The following is a 22,294-nucleotide window of genomic DNA, read 5'->3' as shown; positions in this document are numbered from 1 at the left end:
CGGAAGTAAGTGGGAGGTGTTCCTGTATACTGTCTCGGGCGGTATTACTTCCGGTAGTGGCGATAGTAGGCTAGATCTATAGGTAGGCTGTTCCGTTTTATTATCAAAGTACAGAGTGTTGCGTTCTTAAGTACTTCCGTTGTGCAGTTTTTCTCTAGTTTGCGGAGTGTCAGTGCCGGGGTCTGCGTTATTTTTGCAACGCAGCGGAGGCCGATCATCTAAGGCTGACTTGTTGTCTTTTTGTAATAGCCTCGGGCTGGCGCAACCGTAACAATATATATATATATATATAGATAGATATAGATAGATAGATAAATAGATAGACAGTCTAACTAGTGAATGACGATTCTTGTGACCTTGGTAAAGCTCCCAGTTAGTGAAGGTGTTTAGGGAATGATGCATCCAATACCTCCAGGGATTCATTCTACATATAGTGCATAAAGTCAGTAGTTACTTGTTTTTGACTTACCCCAGTCTGTCTGGCTGAGCAGACCCATCAACAGCACGCAAGCAACTTCCCCTGCAGGGCCGTCCAGTGTAGTAAACCGATGTTCCCATGCGGCTAACAAATCCTCACCACAGCAGGGCGCAAGGGAAACTGTGGTTTGGTTCCTGGGTGGACGCCGCATTTGCTTCTCCACCCATTCCGCAGGGGCACTAGCCTATAGTAGTAGGCTCCTCTTCGCGACGTAATGTGGTTAAATGGTTACTACTCAGTGTTGTAAATGGTTTCCTGGGTTACACGGAACCATTAGGCTTGTCAATCAGTGAAGAGCCACCTAAAGAAGAAAGAAGAACACTGTAATAAAAAGCGACAGGAAGAAAAGGGAGAAGCAGGAAGGGAGGACCGCAAACACAGACAGTATAGTTTGCCCCCTCCCCCCAAAAAAAAAAAAAAAAAAATATTAATGGTTTAAAGCAGGAGTGCCCGCCTCGAGAAAGATCCGCCAGAAATTTTTATCAAGTGAGTGGATGATGGTCGCTGTCACATGCCACTGCTCCAGTTAGTGCAGGAGTTTGATGATAATGCTTCTGACACCTACACGGCCTCACTCTGCGTATAGTGCATGCGTGTAAGTGACAAGAACAATGAAACATGCCCAGTGGAAGCTTCCCGACTGTTACACTGTTAGTCTGGCTGTTCACTACAATTGTGTCATTATTCTTGTTTCACTGAATATACTAAACACACACACACACACACACACACACACACACACCATTGAGGCAAAAATAATCAACTTTTACTGAATAAAGTCTGGACACCAATGTCTATAAGTGGGATATATTAGCTTTATGGATGGAAATTTCTGGCGGACCTTACTCGAACCGGGCACTTCCACCTCAAACCACGACTTTTTTTTTTTTCCTATCTATACTAAGTTTACTGTAACTTGGCCTAAAACGGCCACCCTTCCATTTTGAATGCCGAGTTGTAACAGTGGATCACGAAGAAGTGCTATGGAAATGATGTAGGGACGTAACATTTTCTTGCCACTGAGCTACGCGAAATTAGCGACAAAAGGACGAAAATCTGGACCAAGTTAAAGTGAAACAATTATAGTATAATTCACAAGTGGTGTAATCCCTGTCAGGTGACTAATCAGCAGACAACTGTGACTCCAGAATCGTAGGTGATGAAGACCCGTAGCTTTGATGACCTTCCCTTACAAGCACTGTGTGATTCCATGCATAATTCTTGTTAAAATTCCCAATTGGCAATTAACATTAGTGTGGCCTACATAACAACTCAATCGTAGGTGGAAAACACGCTTTGCCCATCTCATACATATCCTGGCATGATTACAGACACATGTGGCATAATTCCTGATCTGGCTCTAGGTAGAAAACTGGTGAACGAAGTCCTAACAGGTATAATTCCCCAGTGGTATAATTTGTACCTGGTATAAGCCTCTGCAGATAACTATGTCAGGGGCCCATCATAAGCAACTCTAGAATCGTAAGTGGTGAAGACACATGGCCTGCACGGTGGAATGATCCCTCCTGTTATTATTCCTATTTTTTTTTTTTTTTTTTTTTTTTTTTTTTTTTTTTTTTAGGTGAAGATGCACTTGACAGGTTGGTGATGATTGGCTGAATGCAGCATGTCTGAATAACATTTACTAACCCACATTTTCCCCTCAGATATATGTTGTCAATCAGTAATGCTAACAAGTAATAAGATTATAAAGTAATGTTGCATTCAGCCAATCATCACCAACCTGTCAAGCGCATCTTCGCCTAGTTAAAAAAAAAAAAAAGTATTGTCTAATTCCCAGCTGGTATACTTCCTAATTGGTGTTATTCCTAACTGGCATAATTCCTAACTTGGTATAATTCCTTGGTGATATAATTCCTTGCTGGTATAATTCTCAATTGGTATAGCTGGTAAATGGCATAAGTGTCTGCAGATAACTGTGGCAAGGCGCCCATCGTAAGCGACGGGAGAATCGTGGGTGGTGAAGACGCAGCGCCTGGTGAGCTGCCTTTCCAAGTGGGCGTCACAGCCACCGTCAAGACAAAAAGTTTCTTCTGTGGCGGCTCCATTATTAAGAAAAACTGGATCCTCACTGCGGCTCACTGCTTCTTTGATAATAAGGGGTGAGTGGGAACCATTTTGACAATTAAGTATAATGACAGTAGGTAACAGGAATCATAATTAGATCACAGTACTAACAATAAAGTAGCCTACCTGTAGGCTTAACTCTTTCGCTTCCTGCTGATTACACAGACTCTTCCATCAGGTGACATGTGTTATTTCATACTATATCTCTACATATTATTTTATTTCAGTTTAAGGGATATTTTTTGAACTTCAGAGGGTTGAATACAGTCTACACTGAATCCTTCACTACTAGGATGATTTTTAAATCTGATAATAAACGTGTTAATTGTGACACGTTATATTGCAACAAAAATTATTTATAAAAATAGGTCCTCAGATTCCAGGGGTTACGTAATATCACTCAGGTTTCTACAAGACGATTTTGTTCAGCAGAGTGGAATTCCAGTGGTCAGCGGGTTGAGGACTATTTCGGTTGATCTTAAAGACAGCTAAAAATGCCATTAGCCTAGTAATATGGTCTACATTTAATTTATCTGTCTATCCATTGCCTGACGCCTTAATTCCATAAGAGGTGGCCACAAACATTGCCTCCACCTCGCACTGTCCTTAGCCATTTTGCTGGCCTCCCTCCAACTCATCCCCTCCTCTCTCTCATATATATTTCCACTCCTTCCTACCATCTCTTCTTCACCTGACATCCCCTCCCCCTCTCCTCTCTCCACTCCATCCTTCATCTTATCCTTAGTCACCTCCTCCTCTCCTCTCCTCCATCTCACACATACTCCTCTAGCCAGTCTGTCCTTCTCCATCCTCTCCACGTGGCCAATCTATTTCAGTCATATCCATATCACCACCACAAAGCTTTCTTACTTTCTCACTGTCCTGTCTGTCTCTCCACGTAACTCCACATGCTCCTCTCAAACGGCTCATTCCCACTGTATCTAACCTGACTAAAAGCTGTCCTTGGAGACGGAAGAGTTAACAGCATGACGCCTCTGATATATTTCTTAAATTTACTGTTGCCGCACCAGACGACTATGCTCACTGTAGGCAGGGTTGGATCGAGGCATAAGCTAAACAAACTACAGCTTAGGACCTCACAGTCTGAAGGCACCTTTTCAAATAAGAATTTTTTCATTTGTTACACTATTATTGTAATTTATATTTAAGTAATGAATTAACCTAATTAACAGATACGGATTAACCACCAAGCTAACTAGGCTGCAGTCTACGACCCCCATCCTAGAAGGGTCTCGAGAGATAGGCAGATAGATTATATATATATATATATATATATATATATATATATATATATATATATATCATCATCATCATCATCAGCCGTTGAGGTCCACTACTGGACCGGCCTATCCCTACCGAAGCAGGGACGATACAGCCAATTTATCTCTACCTAGTGGCTTAGGCTGCCTGGTAGAGACTGTATGCAGGGTGAGAAGTGCTTGTGAGTGTGTTGTAGTGGCATTGGATGTGTGTGTAGTCTGTGAACCAAGTGTAATCGGCCCCCCTGAAGCCGATTGGGTGCGACTGTGGCACTTTGGAGCTGCGGATTGAGAGGCCCTCAGGCAGTACTTCTTTGATTTTCCCTGGAATGATTATTTCTTCCATGGCCGGGAGCCATCTGAGTGTGCCTTGCACATTACAGAGGTTATTCTCTCGGGCATGGAAGCATACATTCCTTTCTCATATCCTTTGACTAACGCAAGAAAGCCTTGGTTTAATCACGCTTGTTCTAATGCTGTCTGGAGCAAGGAGAGGGCCTATAAAGGGTACCAGCGCCAACCCACCCCTGAATCACATCTTTTTTTATGTATCTGCCCGGAATCGTGCTAAGTCTGTTCTTCGCTCTACTAAAAATAATTTCATCCGCACTAAATGCTCTCAACTCTCCAACTCGAATTCTTCCCGCTCCTTCTGGCACCTTGCCAAAAACCTTTCTAACAACTTTACCTCATCATCCTTCCCTCCTCTTTTCTACTCTGATGGCTCTCTAGCTATTTCTTCTACTGATAAAGCAGATCTCTTCGCTCAGACTTTCTCCTCCAATTCCACCTTAGACGACTCCGGTGCTGTTCCTACATCACTTCCCTTCTCTGACTTCCTCATGGCTGACATTAAAATTTCTTCAGCTGATGTATTTTCTGCCATCACTGGCCTCAATACTAACAAGGCATATGGGCCTGATGGGGTCCCTCCTGTTGTCCTCAAGAACTGTGCTTCTGTGCTTACACCCTGCCTAGGTAAACTCTTTCACCTTTGTCTCTCAACTTGTACCTTTCCATCTTGATGGAAGTTTGCTCTCATTCAGCCAGTCCCAAAGAAGGGTGACCATTCCCAACCCTCTAACTATCGTCCAATTGCTTTAACATCCTGTGTCTCAAAAGATTTTGAGTCTATTCTTAACAGAAAAATTTTAAAGCATCTTTCCTATCACAACCTTCTTTCTAATCGTCAGTATGGGTTCCGTCAGGGACACTCAACTGGCGATCTTCTCACCTACCTTTCAGACTCTTGGTCATCCTCCTTTCGGGACTTTGGCGAAAGCTTTGCCACTGCACTTGACATCTCAAAAGCTTTCGATCGAGTCTGGCATAAACCTTTAATATCCAAACTGCCCTTTTGCGGTTTCTATCCTTCTATCCGTGCCTTCGCCAACAGCTTCCTTTCTGGTCGTTCTATAGCTGCTGTTGTAGACGGCCATCGTTCTTCCCCCAGATCTATTAACAGTGGTGTTCCTCAGGGCTCTGTCCTGTCCCCAACTTTCTTCCTTTTATTCATCAATGATCTTCTAAGCTGTACATTGAACCCTATTCACTCATATGCTGATGATTCCACCTTTCACCTTTCCATTCGGTTCCCGCAATGTCCATCCCAGCAGTTACTTCAGGAATCAAGGGATGAGGCTATGGCACTCCTAATGTCTGACTTGGCTCGTATATCTGACTGGGGTAAAATAATTTTGTCATTTTTAATGCATCTAAGACTCAGTTTTTACACCTATCAACCCGACAGAATCTTCCACAGGAGTACCCATTAAAATTTAATAATATCCAGCTTAATCCAGCATCATCCCTGAACATGCTTGGGGTTTCATTCACTCGGGATTTATCTTGGAAAGATCATATTACATCTCTGGTAATATATGCTTCCAAGAGATTAGGTGTGCTAAGCTGACTCCGTACCTATTTTAACCCTGCACAGTTGTTGGCTTTATACACGGGATTTATTCGCCCCTGTATGGAGTACAACTTCCATGTGTGGGGAGGCTCCCCACATACAGCTCTTCTTAATAGGGTGGAGTCAAAGGCATTTCATCTCATCAACTCTGCTCCTCTTACTGGCTCTCTTCAACCTCTGTCTCTTCGCCGCACTGTTGCCTCTTTATCTCTTTTATATCGCTACTTCCATGGTCATTGCTCCTCTGAACTGTCTGCTTGCATCCCTCCACCTTTACGACGGGTGTGTAGCACCCGTCTAGCAATAAACTCTCATCCTTTTTCTGTCCAACTTTCTAATGCAAGAGTTAACCGTTACTCCCAATCCTTCATTTATGCAACAGGTCAACTCTGGAACTGTCTCCCTCTGTCTGTATTTCCTACTTCCTATGATCTCCAGTCTTTCAAACGCAATGTGTCCAGGCATCTCGAAATGAACAGATCTTGAATTTGGCTCTCTTTTGTAGTTTTTTTTTTTCTTAGAAGGAACTGATTGGGGGTTCGTAGCCTTTGGTTCCTTCTTCCTCGCATAAAAAAAAACTACTAGTATGCGACACTGGTTCAACCACAGCACCCCTTGTGTCCACCAAAGTAGCAAGTGGCTTGGTGAATGCTTCCCAAAGTTTTTACAACTCTGACGGGAGGCGAACCCGCACTCAGCAGCATGTGAAACGCACACTCTACCACTGTACCACAGAGGCTCCAATATATATATATATATATATTGTTACGGAACAGAGAAAGATAACGTACACTTTAAGTGAGAATACTAAGAGTCACTACTGTCCCGTAAAGTTCCAGGTTCAAAACAAAAGAGTTAGGTAAAATTACAAGTTAAAGTTTAATGCACAAACTAACAACAAAACATTCAGGACTCATAAGGATAATGTAATGACAAATAAACAGGTTAAATATATGGTTAACTGCAATAGCCTCTATTAACACGAAATTAGCAAGAGTAAATTTATCTAAGTCAGCCCTGATAAAATGAGATACCAGATAATACTCAGTGAATGCCAGATAAATTATTACAGATATAAACTATTATCAAAAATGACTGACATAACCCCACATTAATCAAAAACCTCACTAGGCCTAAGAATTAACCTTATGCTACATAGTACAAGAAAAAATGCAATAACAGTTATACTCAAATTACACACAGCTGCTAGATGTTTGGAGATTTCTTGAGCACTCACAACAATAATAACTGTACAGGGGAGGACAGAGATGTGAACAAAATGAGGAGCAGATCTAAGTGGCAATGATGCAGAGACTGAGCTCATTATATAGGGGCCAGCAGAGCTTGATACAACTTGTAAGAAGGACGCGCAAATGAAGCCATGGGGACAAAGAGATGAAAATCCCGCACTGAAACAACAGAAATGACGACTTTACTATAACGGTAGAAGGGGGGAACTGAGGCAGAACACGCTCGTGATCAAACATGCAGCATACTGTGCGTTAAAATTACACAAAGGATGATGAAATCATAGGCTATGTAACTCCTCCCCACAAAGAAAAAGAAATTTACAAAGGAAATTTCTTATTACTCTAAAACAATCTGTCTAAAGTCTAGATAAGCAATCTGCAATAACATTTTCTTTCCCCTTGACATGTTGTATGTCTAATGAATACTCCTGAAGAAGTAGACTCCATCTTGTCAATCTCTGATTTTTATCTTTAAACTTACTAAGGAATTTCAGTGGGTTATGATCGGTATAAATGACTATGGGGTCAAAACCAGAACACAAATAAAATGAAAAATGCTGTAAACCCAAAATCAAGGCCAAAAGCTCTTTCTCAATAGTTGAGTAGTTCTTTTGAGGTGGAGTGAACTTCTTACTGTAATAAGATACAGGATGTTCAATACCCTGATCATCCTCTTGCGGCAAAACAGCCCCAGCTCTTGTATCACTTGCATCAACAGCCATCTTAAAAGGCTTAGCAAAATTTGGAGTAGCGAGCACTGGCTGACTTAATAGAATAGCTTTAAGTTTGTTGAAAGAGGATTCACAGTTATCAGTCCAGACAAATTTAACTCCCTTTTTCAGTAGGTCTGTAAGTGGTGATACAAGAATAGAAAAGTTAAGAACAAATCTCCTGTAATAACCTACCATTCCCAAAAATCTTTGTAGCTCCTTCCTACTTTTAGGTCTGGGAAGATCACTTATAACCTGAACCTTAGCTCCTGGTGGTGCAACATGTCCATCACCAATTACATACCCAAGGTACTGAACTTTAGCTTGACCAAACTCACACTTTGATAAATTAGCTACAAGATTAGCATGAACCAAACGCTCAAGAAATTTACTGACATGGCATAGGTGATCTTTCCAGTTGTCACTGAAGATTAATACATCATCAATATAAACAACACACCCTGCCAAACCCTCTGTTACAACATTCATGAGCTTCTGAAATGTGGCTGGTGCATTCTTCATACCATATGGCATTACCGAACATGCAAAAGCCTTTCCTAGTGTTACAAAACATGAGATCTCCCTAGCACGTTCAGTCATAGGTACTTGCCAGTATCCCTTTAACAAATCAAACTTACTTATGTACCTAGCCTTTCCGATCTTGTCTATGCAATCTTCCACACGAGGGAGAGGGTAAGTGTCTGTTTTGGTTATCTGATTAACACGTCTGTAGTCAATGCAAAGCCGCTGTGACCCACCTGGCTTAGGGACTAGAGTGACAAGAGAACTCCACTCGCTCTGACAGGGCTCAATCATCTTGTGGTCCAACAGGTAGCCAAGCTCCTTCTGGATGAGAGGAACTTTCACTGGGTTCACACGGTAAGGAGGCAATTTAATTGGCTTTGCGTCTCCAACATCGACATCATGCATCAACACAGTGGTTCTTCCTGGAGTAGCACGGAACACTTGCGGGTACTCCTGCAGTAATGCCGAAAACTCCTGCCTTTCCTTGGGTGGTAGATGAGAAAGCTTAGTCTGGAGATCATTCATGATATCAGGATTCCTCCCCAAACTATCACTCAGGCTCATACTGCATGGGAGAGCTTCACTTGCAGACTCGGGTGGAACAGCTACAGTGCAGACTGGATTATTTTCGTCCCGCCTGTGATATAACTTTAGCATGTTGATGTGACATAGTTGCTTGTTCTTTCTACGATCTGGTGTGGCGATGACATAGTTGACATCACTGAGTTTCTTCTCCACGAAATAAGGACCACTAAACTTGGCTTGAAGAGGTTGCCCATGAACTGGTAGCAGAATCAAAACCTGATCTCCTGGCTGAAAGTGGCGCAACCTGGACTTCTTATCATACCAAGTCTTCATCTTCTCCTGAGCAGCTCCTAAATTCTCTCTCGCCAGCTGTAAAGCAGTGGACAGCCGTTCTTTGAACTTCATCACATACTCCAGCAGGTTGACGTCATCTTCCTCCGACAGCCAGCATTCCTTGAGTAACTTAAGGAGTCCTCTTACTTCATGGCCAAACAGTAGTTCAAAAGGTGAGAAGCCCAGTGATTCATTTGGAGATTCTCTTGCGGCAAACACAACGAATGGAAGACCTTTATCCCAGTCTTTCTGATGTTCCAAACAGTATTTCTTGAGCATCGATTTGAGTGTTTGATGATATCTCTCCAACGCTCCTTGGGTCTGGGGATGGTAAGCTGAAGACGTGATCTGGGTGATGCCCAACTCTTTCAGAGACTGCTTGAAAACATTCGACATGAAATTACTTCCCCGGTCTGACTGTACCTCCTTGGGCAGACCAAACTTTGTGAAGAACCCTAGCATTTCCTTAACCACGTTCTTTGCTGAGATATTTGTAAGTGGAATGGCTTCAGGATAACGAGTAGCCATATCAATCAGGGTCAACACATAAGAAAATCCTGAAGAAGTCTTAGGAAGAGGGCCCACAATATCCATCAACACACGGGTGAAAGGCGCCTCAAAAGGAGGAATGGGAACTAGAGGTGCAACCTTTTCGGTCTGATTACACTTCCCCACAACTTGACAGGTGTGACAAGACTTACAATACCAGGAAACATCCCTGAAGATACCTGGCCAGTAGAAGTGTTTCAAAATGCGTGCCACAGTCTTCCTCACTCCAAGGTGTCCTGCCAAACTGGAATCATGAGCCACTCTAATGATATCCTGCCTACAAACACGAGGGATGACAACTTGATGTACAACCTCCCATTCACAGTCGGCTGATGCTGTTGGGGGTCTCCACTTCCTCATAAGTACTCCTGACTTTACATAATAACAAGTAGAAGCACCGGCTGACTCTTCTTCACTGTAAGCAGAGTTAGCTAGACCTTTCAACTCAGGGTCAGCAACCTGCAACTCAACCAACTCTTGACGAGACAAATTATCAACACTACGGGGTATTGCCTCATCTGGTGAGTGGTCCAAATTAGCAAGAAAAGTGTCAGCTAGGATAACATCATCATCATCATTATCCTCTAAATCACCAGTAACTTTAGACTTAGCCCTAGTGACAGCACATGCAGGGAACACATCAGGGACATCACAATCCTGGGACGCAGCCACTGGCTCACTAGACAACTGAGGAGCTGGACACACTTGACTTCCACCAATATCATTTCCAAGTAAGAAAGTTACACCTGACATTGGGAGTGTCTCAACCAACCCAACCATAACGGAACCATTAACAAAACCAGACTCTAAATTCACTCTGCACAGAGGGACAGAGAAGTAATTATTCCCTACACCTTGTAAGATTACAGTTTCATCAGAGGAATTAACATTAGAGCCTAGAACACTGGTCAGCATAAGGGATTGGCAAGCACCTGTATCACGATATATTTTAACTGATTTCCTGTCATTACTGTCCAGAGGACTGACAAAACCATCAGACAGGAAATTAGCACATGAACTCTTGAGAGTGTCACCCACGTTACTTACTCAAAAGAGGAGCTCCATCATGAGAATTTAAGTTACCCCTCAAAGCAGGTTCAGTTAACTCAGTTAAGGAATTCTGGGAACTCTCAAGAGTGGACACTAGACCAATTGACTGAATATTTAAAGACTCCTTTTTGTTCACATCACGCTGTCTCCTGAAACATCTCTCCGTAGTATGACCAAGCTTACTACAATAAGTACATTTACTTTTCTGAAATCTAGAGGTGAAGCTGGTATTTACTTCCTGAGAAACATCATCTTTATTCTCTTTCCTGTTACCTGTACTCTGAGTAGAGGCAACGTACTTACTCTCAGCTTTCCTTTTTCTTTAGAATATCTCTTGTGAGTAAGAACATATTCATCAGCTAAAACTGCAGCATCAGACAAATTATCTATTCTTTTCTCATCAAGATATAGGCTTACATCTTTATAAATACACCTTTTGAAGTCCTCCAGCAAAATCATCTGCTTAAATTTGTCAAAATCAGAATCCACATTCTTAGAATTTAACCACTGCTCTAACAGATCTTCTTTGATTTTTGCATACTCAACATGGGATTGCTTATCTTGCTTGTAAGTTGTCCTAAATTTTACTCTATAGGCTTCAGGAACAAGCTCATAGGCCTTAAGAATCAAGCTCTTAACTACATCATAATTATCAGATTGATCCTGAGGCAAAGATGCATAAGTTACTTGAGCTTTACCGGTGAGAACAGTTTGAAGGAGTACTGGCCAATACTTTTTGGGCCAATTAAAACCTGTAGCTACCCTCTCAAACAACTGAAAATACTTTGTTAAATCAGATTCATTAAAAGGAGGGACAAGTTTAACATTTTTAGCCACATCAAAATCATCAGAGCTAGATGATCCAGTTCCACCTTGTTTCATGCGATACTCATGGTCTGCCTGAATCCTGGCAAGTTCAACTTGTGCCTGAGCCTGTATCTGTGCCTCCTTAACGCGAGCCTCCTGCAGGGCTAGCTGTAACTTAGCTAATTCAATCTGCGTTTGCTCATTTGGAGGAGTTACATTAAACAAGCTTTCATTAATCATGTCAACAATTTGATCTTTAGAATGATGAGAGCGAACAGCAATTCCCAATTGTTGAGCAACAAGCTTAAGTTCATTCTTTGTTCTGTTTTCTATATCACACACTGTTTGCACATTTGACAAAGAATCTTTGGCTTCATCAAGTGTAGTAATAGTAGACATAATTAATAAGTAACAGTCACAAAATATCAAGCAATATCCTTATGATAATATCCTGAATATCCTGATATGAGGTTGCCAAGTTTATGTTACGGAACAGAGAAAGATAACGTACACTTTAAGTGAGAATACTAAGAGTCACTACTGTCCCGTAAAGTTCCAGGTTCAAAACAAAAGAGTTAGGTAAAATTACAAGTTAAAGTTTAATGCACAAACTAACAACAAAACATTCAGGACTCATAAGGATAATGTGATGGCAAATAAACAGGTTAAATATATGGTTAACTGCAATAGCCTCTATTAACACGAAATTAGCAAGAGTAAATTTATCTAAGTCAGCCCTGATAAAATGAGATACCAGATAATACTCAGTGAATGCCAGATAAATTATTACAGATATAAACTATTATCAAAAATGACTGACATAACCCAACATTAATCAAAAACCTCACTAGGCCTAAGAATTAACCTTATGCTACACAGTACAAGAAAAAATGCAATAACAGTTATACTCAAATTACACACAGCTGCTAGATGTTTGGAGATTTCTTGAGCACTCACAATAATAATAACTGTACAGGGGAGGACAGAGATGTGAACAAAATGAGGAGCAGATCTAAGTGGCAATGATGCAGAGACTGAGCTCATTATATAGGGGCCAGCAGAGCTTGATACAACTTTTAAGAAGGACGCGCAAATGAAGCCATGGGGACAAGAGATGAAAATCCCGCACTGAAACAACAGAAATGACGACTTTACTATAACGGTAGAAGGGGGGAACTGAGGCAGAACACGCTCGTGATCAAACATGCAGCATACTGTGCGTTAAAATTACACAAAGGATGATGAAATCATAGGCTATGTAACAATATATATATATATATATATATATATATATATATATATAGATAGATAGACAGATAGATATAGATAGATTGTACATAAGTACTGTAGATAGATTATATACATATATATGTCAGGACCAACTTGCCTAGCCCAAGGCTCCTACACTCCTCATGGGACAACGGAGGATTGGTTGATATATATATATATATATATATATATATATATATATATATATATATATATATATATATATACTGTATATATATAAGTACCCTCGCGTCCAACACGCGTTAATCCAGCACGATTCACGTCCAGCACGGAGAGCAAATAATTAGTATTATATAATACGATTTTATTACTGCAACACGAGTGTGTTAGCATAACACGCACAGAGCTCCGAGAAGTGGGCGAAATCCGCAGAGTTCACCTCTAGCACGATCACCCCCGGTCCAACACGGTCATACTGGACATTCCCATGATGATGATAGCCAATGAAAACTTCTGATCAAGTAGCCTTCCCCGCCCGCTATCGTGACGTGATCGTGATGCCGCCCAATTAAAAACGCTTCTGCTCTCACGTGATGTTTTGTTTAAATTTCTCCCGCCACAGCGCCACTCAGTCGCATAATTCGCATTGGAAGGTGCTTTTTTCTTGCTGCATTTTCTGCCCTTGTTACTGCATTTCACCCTGCTCACGATGCCTAGGAAGCCTTCTGAGAACCCCAAGAAGCGTCGGCATCTCCCTCAGGCGACCAAGCTAGAGAGCATCGAGAGGAAGAAGAAAGGGGAGAGGAAAGTTGACATTGCCAAGGCCTACGACATGAATGAAGCCAACGTGAGGACCATAATAAAAAGCCAAGACAAGATCCTGGCAGCAGTGAAGGCTTACAGAGTGCTAGGACAGGCAGAAGCAGTACCTTCCATGGCTGTGGACGAAGATAGTGATTCTGGGTGTGATTTCGAAGGATTTGTGAGGGAGGTTGAGGAGGAGCAGCAGCCATTACCCGCTAGTGACGCCAGCAGCCATCCTCCGGGGACCCAGTAGGACTACCTACAGCCTTGGATACCACCTTCCATTCCCAGCAAGCCCACCAACACTATCCTAAAAGGTTAGTTATCATTCATAGCACAGTACCATTTATTATAATTACAATAGTACCAATATATGTATAGGTATATGGTAGGTATTTAGGGTGACTTTTCCTAGGGTTGCTGACATAATTCATTTTTCCCCATAAGCTCTATTGTTTGTCCAACACGTTCTTGGACCAACACGTGACCCATGCATGACAATATTACCGTTTTGGACGCGAGGGTACTGTAAGTATATATATATATATATATATATATATATATATATATATATATTGTTAAGGAACAGAGAGAGATAATGAACACTTCAAGTGAGAATACTAAAATCACTACTGTCCCGCAAAGTTCCAGGTTCAAAACAAAAGAGTTAGGTAAAAGCACAAGTTAAAGTTTAATGCTCAAACTAATAACTAAACATTCAGGACTCATAAGGATAATGTAATGGCAAAACAGGTTAAATATATGGTTAACTGCAATAGCCTCTATTAACATGAATTTAGCAAGAGCAAATTTATCTAAGTCAACCCTGATAAATGAGAAAACCGGATAATGCTCAGTTAAAGCAAGATATATTATTACAGATACAAAATATTAATAATGGCTGACACTAAAAACTCTACATGAATCACAAAAAACCTTACCAGGCTCACGAATTAATGCCCTATGCTATACAGTACAAGAAAAATGGCAACAACACTCATACTCAAATTATACAGCAGCTAGATGGCTGGAGACTTTCTGAGCACTCACAAAAATAATAATACACTATACAGGGGAGGACAGAGATTTGAACAAAATGAGGAGTAGATCTAAGTGGCAATAATGCAGAGACTGAGCTCATTATATAGGGGCCGGCAGAGCTTGATTCAACTTGTAAGGACGCGCAAATGAAGCCATATGGGCAAAGAGTTGACAGTCCTGCTCTGAACAACAGAAAGAATGACTTACTCTACTATAAGGAGGAGAAGGGGGGAGTGAGGTAGAACACGCAAGCCTGGTCACTATGGAAGCCACGAGGCAAATCGTGATCAAACATGCAGCATTCTGTACGTTAGAATTATACAAAGGATGATGAAATCATAGGCTATGTAACACCTCCCCACAAAGAAAAAGAAATTTACAAAGGAAATTTCTTATTACTCTAAAACAATCTGTCTAAAGTCTAGATAAGCAATCTGCAATAACATTTTCTTTCCCCTTGACATGTTGTATGTCTAATGAATACTCCTGAAGAAGTAGACTCCATCTTGTCAATCTCTTATTTTTATCTTTAAACTTACTAAGGAATTTCAGTGGGTTATGATCGGTATAAAGGACTATGGGGTCAAAACCAGAACACCAATAAAATGAAAAATGCTGTAAACCCAAAATCAAGGCCAAAAGCTCTTTCTCAATAGTTGAGTAGTTCTTTTGAGGTGGAGTGAACTTCTTACTGTTATAAGATACAGGGTGTTAATACCCTGATCATCCTTAAAATGCCCGCCGTGCCCGCCGCCGGACCTCCCACTTCACCACCCCCCACCCCACCACCAGACCGCCACCGCACCACCACCCCAGGAGGACACAACAGTGGGGTTAGTGACCCCGATCAAGAGGGTCACCAGGACACTACGATCCTGGGCCCTTGTTCCCCGCAATTGCCCCAACCCCAGGTGATCAGGGAAAGGCAACTACATTGCGGGCGGAGCAATGGTCGTCAGAATAGGGGTGGGACTGAACAAGTTTCAGTCCCAGGTAACACCGCATTGACGGCTTTGTTACACCCTCTAGGGCAGGAGGCCCAAGGGCAGGAGGCCCAAGGCTACGGCCTTACAAAGTGTACGAAGGTTAAGGCGACCCAAGGCTCCAGCCTTAGTACACCAGAGAGAGAGAGTTGCCCCAGTGCATCCCTCTCTTGCTGTTCTCCCCTTCAGGAGCAACCAAGCGCCGACGGTCTATATACGCAGCGGGGAAGGGACGGCCTAGTACGCCTGTCAGTTGTTCCTGATCGGACAGATCAGCTTCCGGCTACGGCCAGAGTACGGACAAGGGTAAAGAGCCCCTGCTACCGTACGTGTAGCCCTTCCCTATTACGGGAACAACACCGCGCCGACGGTCTATATACGCGGCGGGGAGGGGACGGCCTAGTACGCCCTTCAGTTGTTCTCAGTAAAACGGGTAGGCACTCGGCTCCGGCCGGGGCACGTACCAGGGTAGAGAAGCCCCTGAAGGTAGTTTCAGTCTGTATTGGAGAGAGTGTGGCCTCTGTGCCCCTCGCTCCGGCTTGTCCCCTACTACGGGAGCAACACCGCGCCGACAGTCTATATACGAGGCGGGGAAGGGACAGCCTAGTACGCCCTTCAGTTGTCCCTCGTACGCTGGGCAAGTCCACGGCTACAGCCAGAGTACGTACCAGGTTAAGGCGACCCAAGGCTCCGGCCTCAGGACGTACTAGAGAGGACACGAGTGACGTGAGTCCTTCTCCAGCCTCTTTCCCTTGTGGGAGCCCTTCGTCACCACCCGGGAATATAGCCCCGGAGGAGATGCTAGAGTGGTGGCAAGGTCCGATATCGGACTTACTGCCTACGCCCGGGAATTCCTTGTTCCTGCCCGAGCCCCGTAGGAGACACTGCCGCAGCCCAGTCCTGACGGCGCCTCTTCCCCTTGGTGCCCGCAGTCCCAGGACGCCCAGGCCAGACTCTCCAGCTCCTGACGAAGGTGACCCGGGCTCCCTCACTCCACGGAGCCAAAGACGACAGGCCCGACTACTCTGGCTGTTTGGTCCCAGTCCCGAGGGCCACCTATCAGGTCAAGGCCCCAGACCAGAGGGCCTCCCTGCACCACACCGACGCGGCCCTAGCATGAGGGCCGCCTATCAGGTCGAGGCCCCCAGACGGGAGAGCCTCCCTGCACCTAACCTACGAGTGTGACCTAGAGTGAACAATACCCAGGAGATATAGGAAAACAGTGACCCCTTCCCCCTGTGTCAAGAACAAGTCGGGAAAAAGAACAGCGCACAGTGACTAAGTGAAGAACAGTGTAGTTGATAGTAGCCCACAAGAACTCAGTGTTGGCAGGGCAGAGAATGAACTTTGTTGTAATTATCCCAGTCCCCCCATATAAGAGAGTTTTCTGTGAACACCTGAGGTGAGGGCGTGCGGGCCAGTCAAAAGCCTGAGTGTGAGTGTCTCCGTGACAAGGTGACAATGTCGAGTGTCACTATCCGCACCCTACCTCATTTATAGTACTATTTCCCATACAGACTCCCAATCTTGTTTATTCCCTATGTGAACAATTCTATTTATATCCTGCCTCAAAGTGACGTATAAACAATACTATAATTCACGATTTCCCTGTATGAACACTGTAGTGTGTGCTAAGTGTAACTCTATTTTGTGGTGCTGAATATTAACTCTGTGTCTCTGTTCCCCTGTATCTCAAATATCACTCTATGTGTATTGTTACGGTTAGAATTAGGGTAATAGATGTGTTAAGGTATACTGCCTGGTTTTTATGTCCTGTTCCTTTGTTGGTGCTTTACTTCCGGGTCTAGAAAGAGGACCCCACTTCAGTAGCTAGTGTTTTTACGACGAGAAGTCGACTTAAAAACACCAGCATAACAATCCTCTTGCAGCAAAACAGCCCCAGCTCCTGTATCACTTGCGTCAACAGCCATCTTAAAAGGCTTAGCAAAATTTGGAGCAGCGAGCACTGGCTGACTTAATAGGATAGCTTTAAGTTTACTGAAAGAGGATTCACAGTTATCGGTCCAGACAAATTTAACTCCCTTTTTCAGTAGGTCTGTATGTGGTGATACAAGAATTGAAAAGTTAAGAACAAATCTCCTGTAAGAACCTACCATTCCCAAAAATCTTTGTAGCTCTTTCCTACTTTTAGGTCTGGGAAGATCACTTATAACCTGAACCTTAGCTCCTGGTGGTGCAACGTGTCCATCACCAATTACGTACCCAAGGTACTGAACTTTAGCTTGACCAAACCCACACTTTGATAAATTAGCTACAAGATTAGCCTGAACCAAACGTTCAAGAAATTTATTGACATGGCATAGGTGATCTTTCCAGTTGTCACTGATGATTAATACATCATCAATATAAACAACACACCCTGCCAAACCCTCTGTTACAACATTCATGAGCTTCTGAAAAGCGGCTGGTGCATTCTTCATACCATATGGCATTACAGAACATGCAAAAGTCTTTCCTAGTGTTACAAAACATGAGATCTCCCTAGCACGTTCAGTCATAGGTACTTGCCAGTATCCCTTTAACAAATCAAACTTACTTATGTACCTAGCCTTTCCGATCTTGTCTATGCAATCTTCCACGCGAGGGAGAGGGTAAGTGTCTGTTTTGGTTATCTGATTAACACGTCTGTAGTCGATGCAAAGCCGCTGTGACCCACCTGGCTTAGGGACTAGAGTGACAGGAGAACTCCACTCGCTCTGACAGGGCTCAATCATCTTGTGGTCCAACAGGTAGCCAAGCTCCTTCTGGATGAGAGGAACTTTCACTGGGTTCACACGGTAAGGAGGCAGTTTAATTGGCTTTGCGTCTCCAACATCGACATCATGCATCAACACAGTGGTTCTTCCTGGAGTGGCATGGAACACTTGCGGGTACTCCTGCAGTAATGCCGAAAACTCCTGCCTTTCCTCGGGAGCTAGATGAGAAAGCTTAGTGTGGAGATCATTCATGATATCAGGATTCTTCCCCAAACTATCACTCAGGCTCATACTGCATGGGAGAACTTCACTTGCAGACTCGGGTGGAACAGCTACAGTGCAGACTGGGTTATTTTCGTCCCGCCTGTGATATAACTTTAGCATGATGATGTGACAAAGTTGCTTGTTCTTTCTACGATCTGGTGTGGCGATGACAGTTGACATCACTGAGTTTCTTCTTCACGAAATAAGGACCACTAAACTTGGCTTGAAGAGGTTGCCCATGCACCGGTAGCAGAATCAAAACCTGATCTCCTGGCTGAAAGTGGCGTAACCTGGACTTCTTATCATACCAAGTCTTCATCTTCTCCTGAGCAGCTCCTAAATTCTCTCTCGCCAGCTGTAAAGCAGTGGACAGCCGTTCTTTGAACTTCATCACATACTCCAGCAGGTTGACGTCATCTTCCTCCGACAGCCAGCATTCCTTGAGTAGCTTAAGGGGTCCTCTTACTTCATGGTCAAACAGTAGTTCAAAGGGTGAGAAGCCCAGTGATTCATTTGGAGATTCTCTTGCGGCAAATACAACGAATGGAAGACCTTTATCCCAGTCTTTCTGATGTTCCAAACAGTATTTCCTGAGCATCGATTTGAGTGTTTGATGATATCTCTCCAACGCTCCTTGGGTCTGGGGATGGTAAGCTGAAGACGTGATCCAGGTGATGCCCAACTCTTTCAGAGACTGCGTGAAAAGATCTGACATGAAATTACTTCCCTGGTCTGACTGTACCTCCTTGGGCAGACCAAACTTTGTGAAGAACCCTAGCATTTCCTTAACCACGTTCTTTGCTGAGATATTTCTAAGTGGAATGGCTTCAGGATAACGAGTAGCCATATCAATCAAGGTCAACACATAAGAAAATCCTGAAGAAGTCTTAGAAAGAGGGCCCACAATATCCACGAACACACGGGTGAAAGGCGCCTCAAAAGGAGGAATGGGAACTAGAGGTGCAACCTTTTCGGTCTGATTACACTTCCCCACAACTTGACAGGTTTGACAAGACTTACAATACCAGGAAACATCTCTGAAGATACCTGGCAAGTAGAAGTGTTTCAAAATGCATGCCACAGTCTTCCTCACTCCAAGGTGTCCTGCCAAACTGGAATCATGAGCCACTCTAATGATATCCTGCCTACAAACACGAGGGATGACAACTTGATGTACAACCTCCCATTCACAGTCGGCTGATGCTGTTGGGGATCTCCACTTTCTCATAAGTACTCCTGACTTTATATAATAACAAGTAGATGCACCAGCTGACTCTTCCTCACTGCAAGCAGAGTTAGCTAGACCTTTCAACTCAGGGTCAGCAACCTGCAACTCAACCAACTCTCGACAAGACAAATTATCAACGCTACGGGGTACTGCCTCATCTGGTGAGTGGTCCAAATTAGCAAGAAAAGTGTCAGCTAGGATAACATTATCATCATCATTATCCTCTAAGTCACCAGTAACTTTAGACTTAGCCCTAGTGACAGCACATGCAGGGAACACATCAGGGACATCACAATCCTTGGTCGCAGTCACTGGTTCACTAGACAACTGAGGAGCTGGACACACTTGACTTCCATCAATATCATTTCCAAGTAAGAAAGTTACACCTGACATTGGGAGTGTCTCAACCAACCCAACCATAACGGAACCATTAACAAAACCAGACTCTAAATTCACTCTGCACAGAGGGACAGAGAAGTAATTATTCCCTACACCTTGTAAGATTACAGTTTCATCAGAGGAATTAACATTAGAGCCTAGAACACTGGTCAGCATAAGGGATCGGCAAGCACCTGTATCACGATATATTTTAACTGATTTCCTGTCATTATTGTCCAGAGGACTGACAAAACCATCAGACAGGAAATTAGCACATGAACTCTTGAGAGGGTCACCCACGTTACTGCTCAAAAGAGGAGCTTCATCATGAGAATTTAATTTACCCATCAAAGCAGGTTCAGTTAACTCGGTTAAAGAATTCTGGGAACTCTCAAGGGTGGACACTAGACCAATTGACTGAATATTTAACCCCTACACCGCGGGCTTGTTTACCAATTACTTGCGTGTCCCGCGGGGTTATTTGGGCTCCGACAGACTCTCAAAAAATATTTGCTAAAAATCAGTTATTAGTCCTAGAATAATAAAATTAAATATGCTTATAGCACATACCTTCAGCTTTCTCCTGGAATGATTGTTGAGCCTTCGTCAGTTTCCGTAGGACTTGTGGAGACCTCTGAAGTAGGGTAACTAAGTCTCCACTTTACACTTCCTGACAACCCGTTATATGATTACCACAGCCAGATACAAACACTATAAACACTATTCTACAATTTTCAAGTAGTTTGGGATCCATACTAAAAAAAAAACAGTGTGAAAGCAATGGAAATTACGAGCGCGTCTGATCGCCGCACTTGCGCTAGTTCGCTCTAGGCACTCTGTCATTTATTATTCATAAAACCCCTCACACTTTATATTTCTATTACTATATCACACTTATATATATCTGGAGTCTTTCTCCATAAGTTTCATTCAGTCATATTATTTTATTGTCACTGAAGTCATTCTATTTTTCAGTCAGTAAAATACGTAGAGAGCCACGGATTCACTCTCACTGTTATAACATAAATTATTTGTACTCATATTCTTATATTACTAATTACTTACATTACTATTTACATTTTCTATTCTATTTTCAATATTTACCCTTCTATTTTACTTACAATATGTTATTCACTGTCACTTTCAGTAAGATGAAACTATAGTACACTGTTCAATCATATGAACTGAACATCCATTGCTTTCACCTGCTATTTACACATTATTTACACATTATTTCCAAATAATTCTGCTTCCACACTTGCACTGTTAGAACTGCTTCTGGCTGTGATAATCGAAGAAGCAGGTTACACAGAGGGGAACCTGGCATTCAGCGCACTGCCAAGAGGTGCGTTTATGCTCAGGTGTGCGGCGTGTGGTATGCGCACATACCTGACACCTGCGAATCGCAGCCTTCCTTTTCCCTGTGGCAGGCATTAGCTCAAGTCTGTGCCGATCCATATACGCCCTCTGCTCAAGTCGGTCGGGAAGTGTAACTGGATGGCGCCTTGGAGTTGCTGCTTGCACCTTACCATATTTTTCCAGCAGCTGCTGGACACAAGTCCTGGCGAACAACCTCAGGGAGAAGGACTTGGGTGGCTTTACCTTCATCTTGTACAGGATGAAGGCGTTCAGCATCGTCATATCTATGAGATGCAGAAAAACTTTCCTGTACCACCTAGTATTCTTCCTGAGGCAGTCGATCTCACCAATCATCATGTCGGACTTGTCCACCAGCCGCATGTTTATATTATAGTCCAACACAGCATCAGGTTTCATCACAGGTTCGCCTGTCCTACGGTCGACCTTCCCACTGTCTCTCATCTCCCCTTATGTACGGTGGTGAGCATGTGCACGACTCTCTTGTCATGCCACCGTATTGCCAGCATCTTCTCAGACTTGCGTAGGTGCACGTCTCCTCGCTTGCGAGTTTCCTGCCTCTGGGAATTTGGGGAAGTTGGCACGATTACTTTTGACAGTGCCGCAGGAGCCAATGCCGTGCTCAGAAAGGTATTTGGCAAGTTTCGGTGCTGTATAGTAGTTGTCTGTATACAGCACATGATTCCCACCAAAATACTTTTCTAGGAGCACTTTCACTACACAGCCTGAGAAGCCAAGGGGGTGTGTTTTATCGAGATCGAC

The sequence above is a fragment of the Coenobita brevimanus genome, chromosome 109 (genome assembly GCF_032717465.1).
Source record: "Coenobita brevimanus isolate Jiangsu-jjx chromosome 109, ASM3271746v2, whole genome shotgun sequence".
Classification (NCBI taxonomy): Eukaryota; Metazoa; Arthropoda; class Malacostraca; order Decapoda; family Coenobitidae; genus Coenobita; species Coenobita brevimanus.
This window is presented reverse-complemented; position numbering follows the sequence as displayed.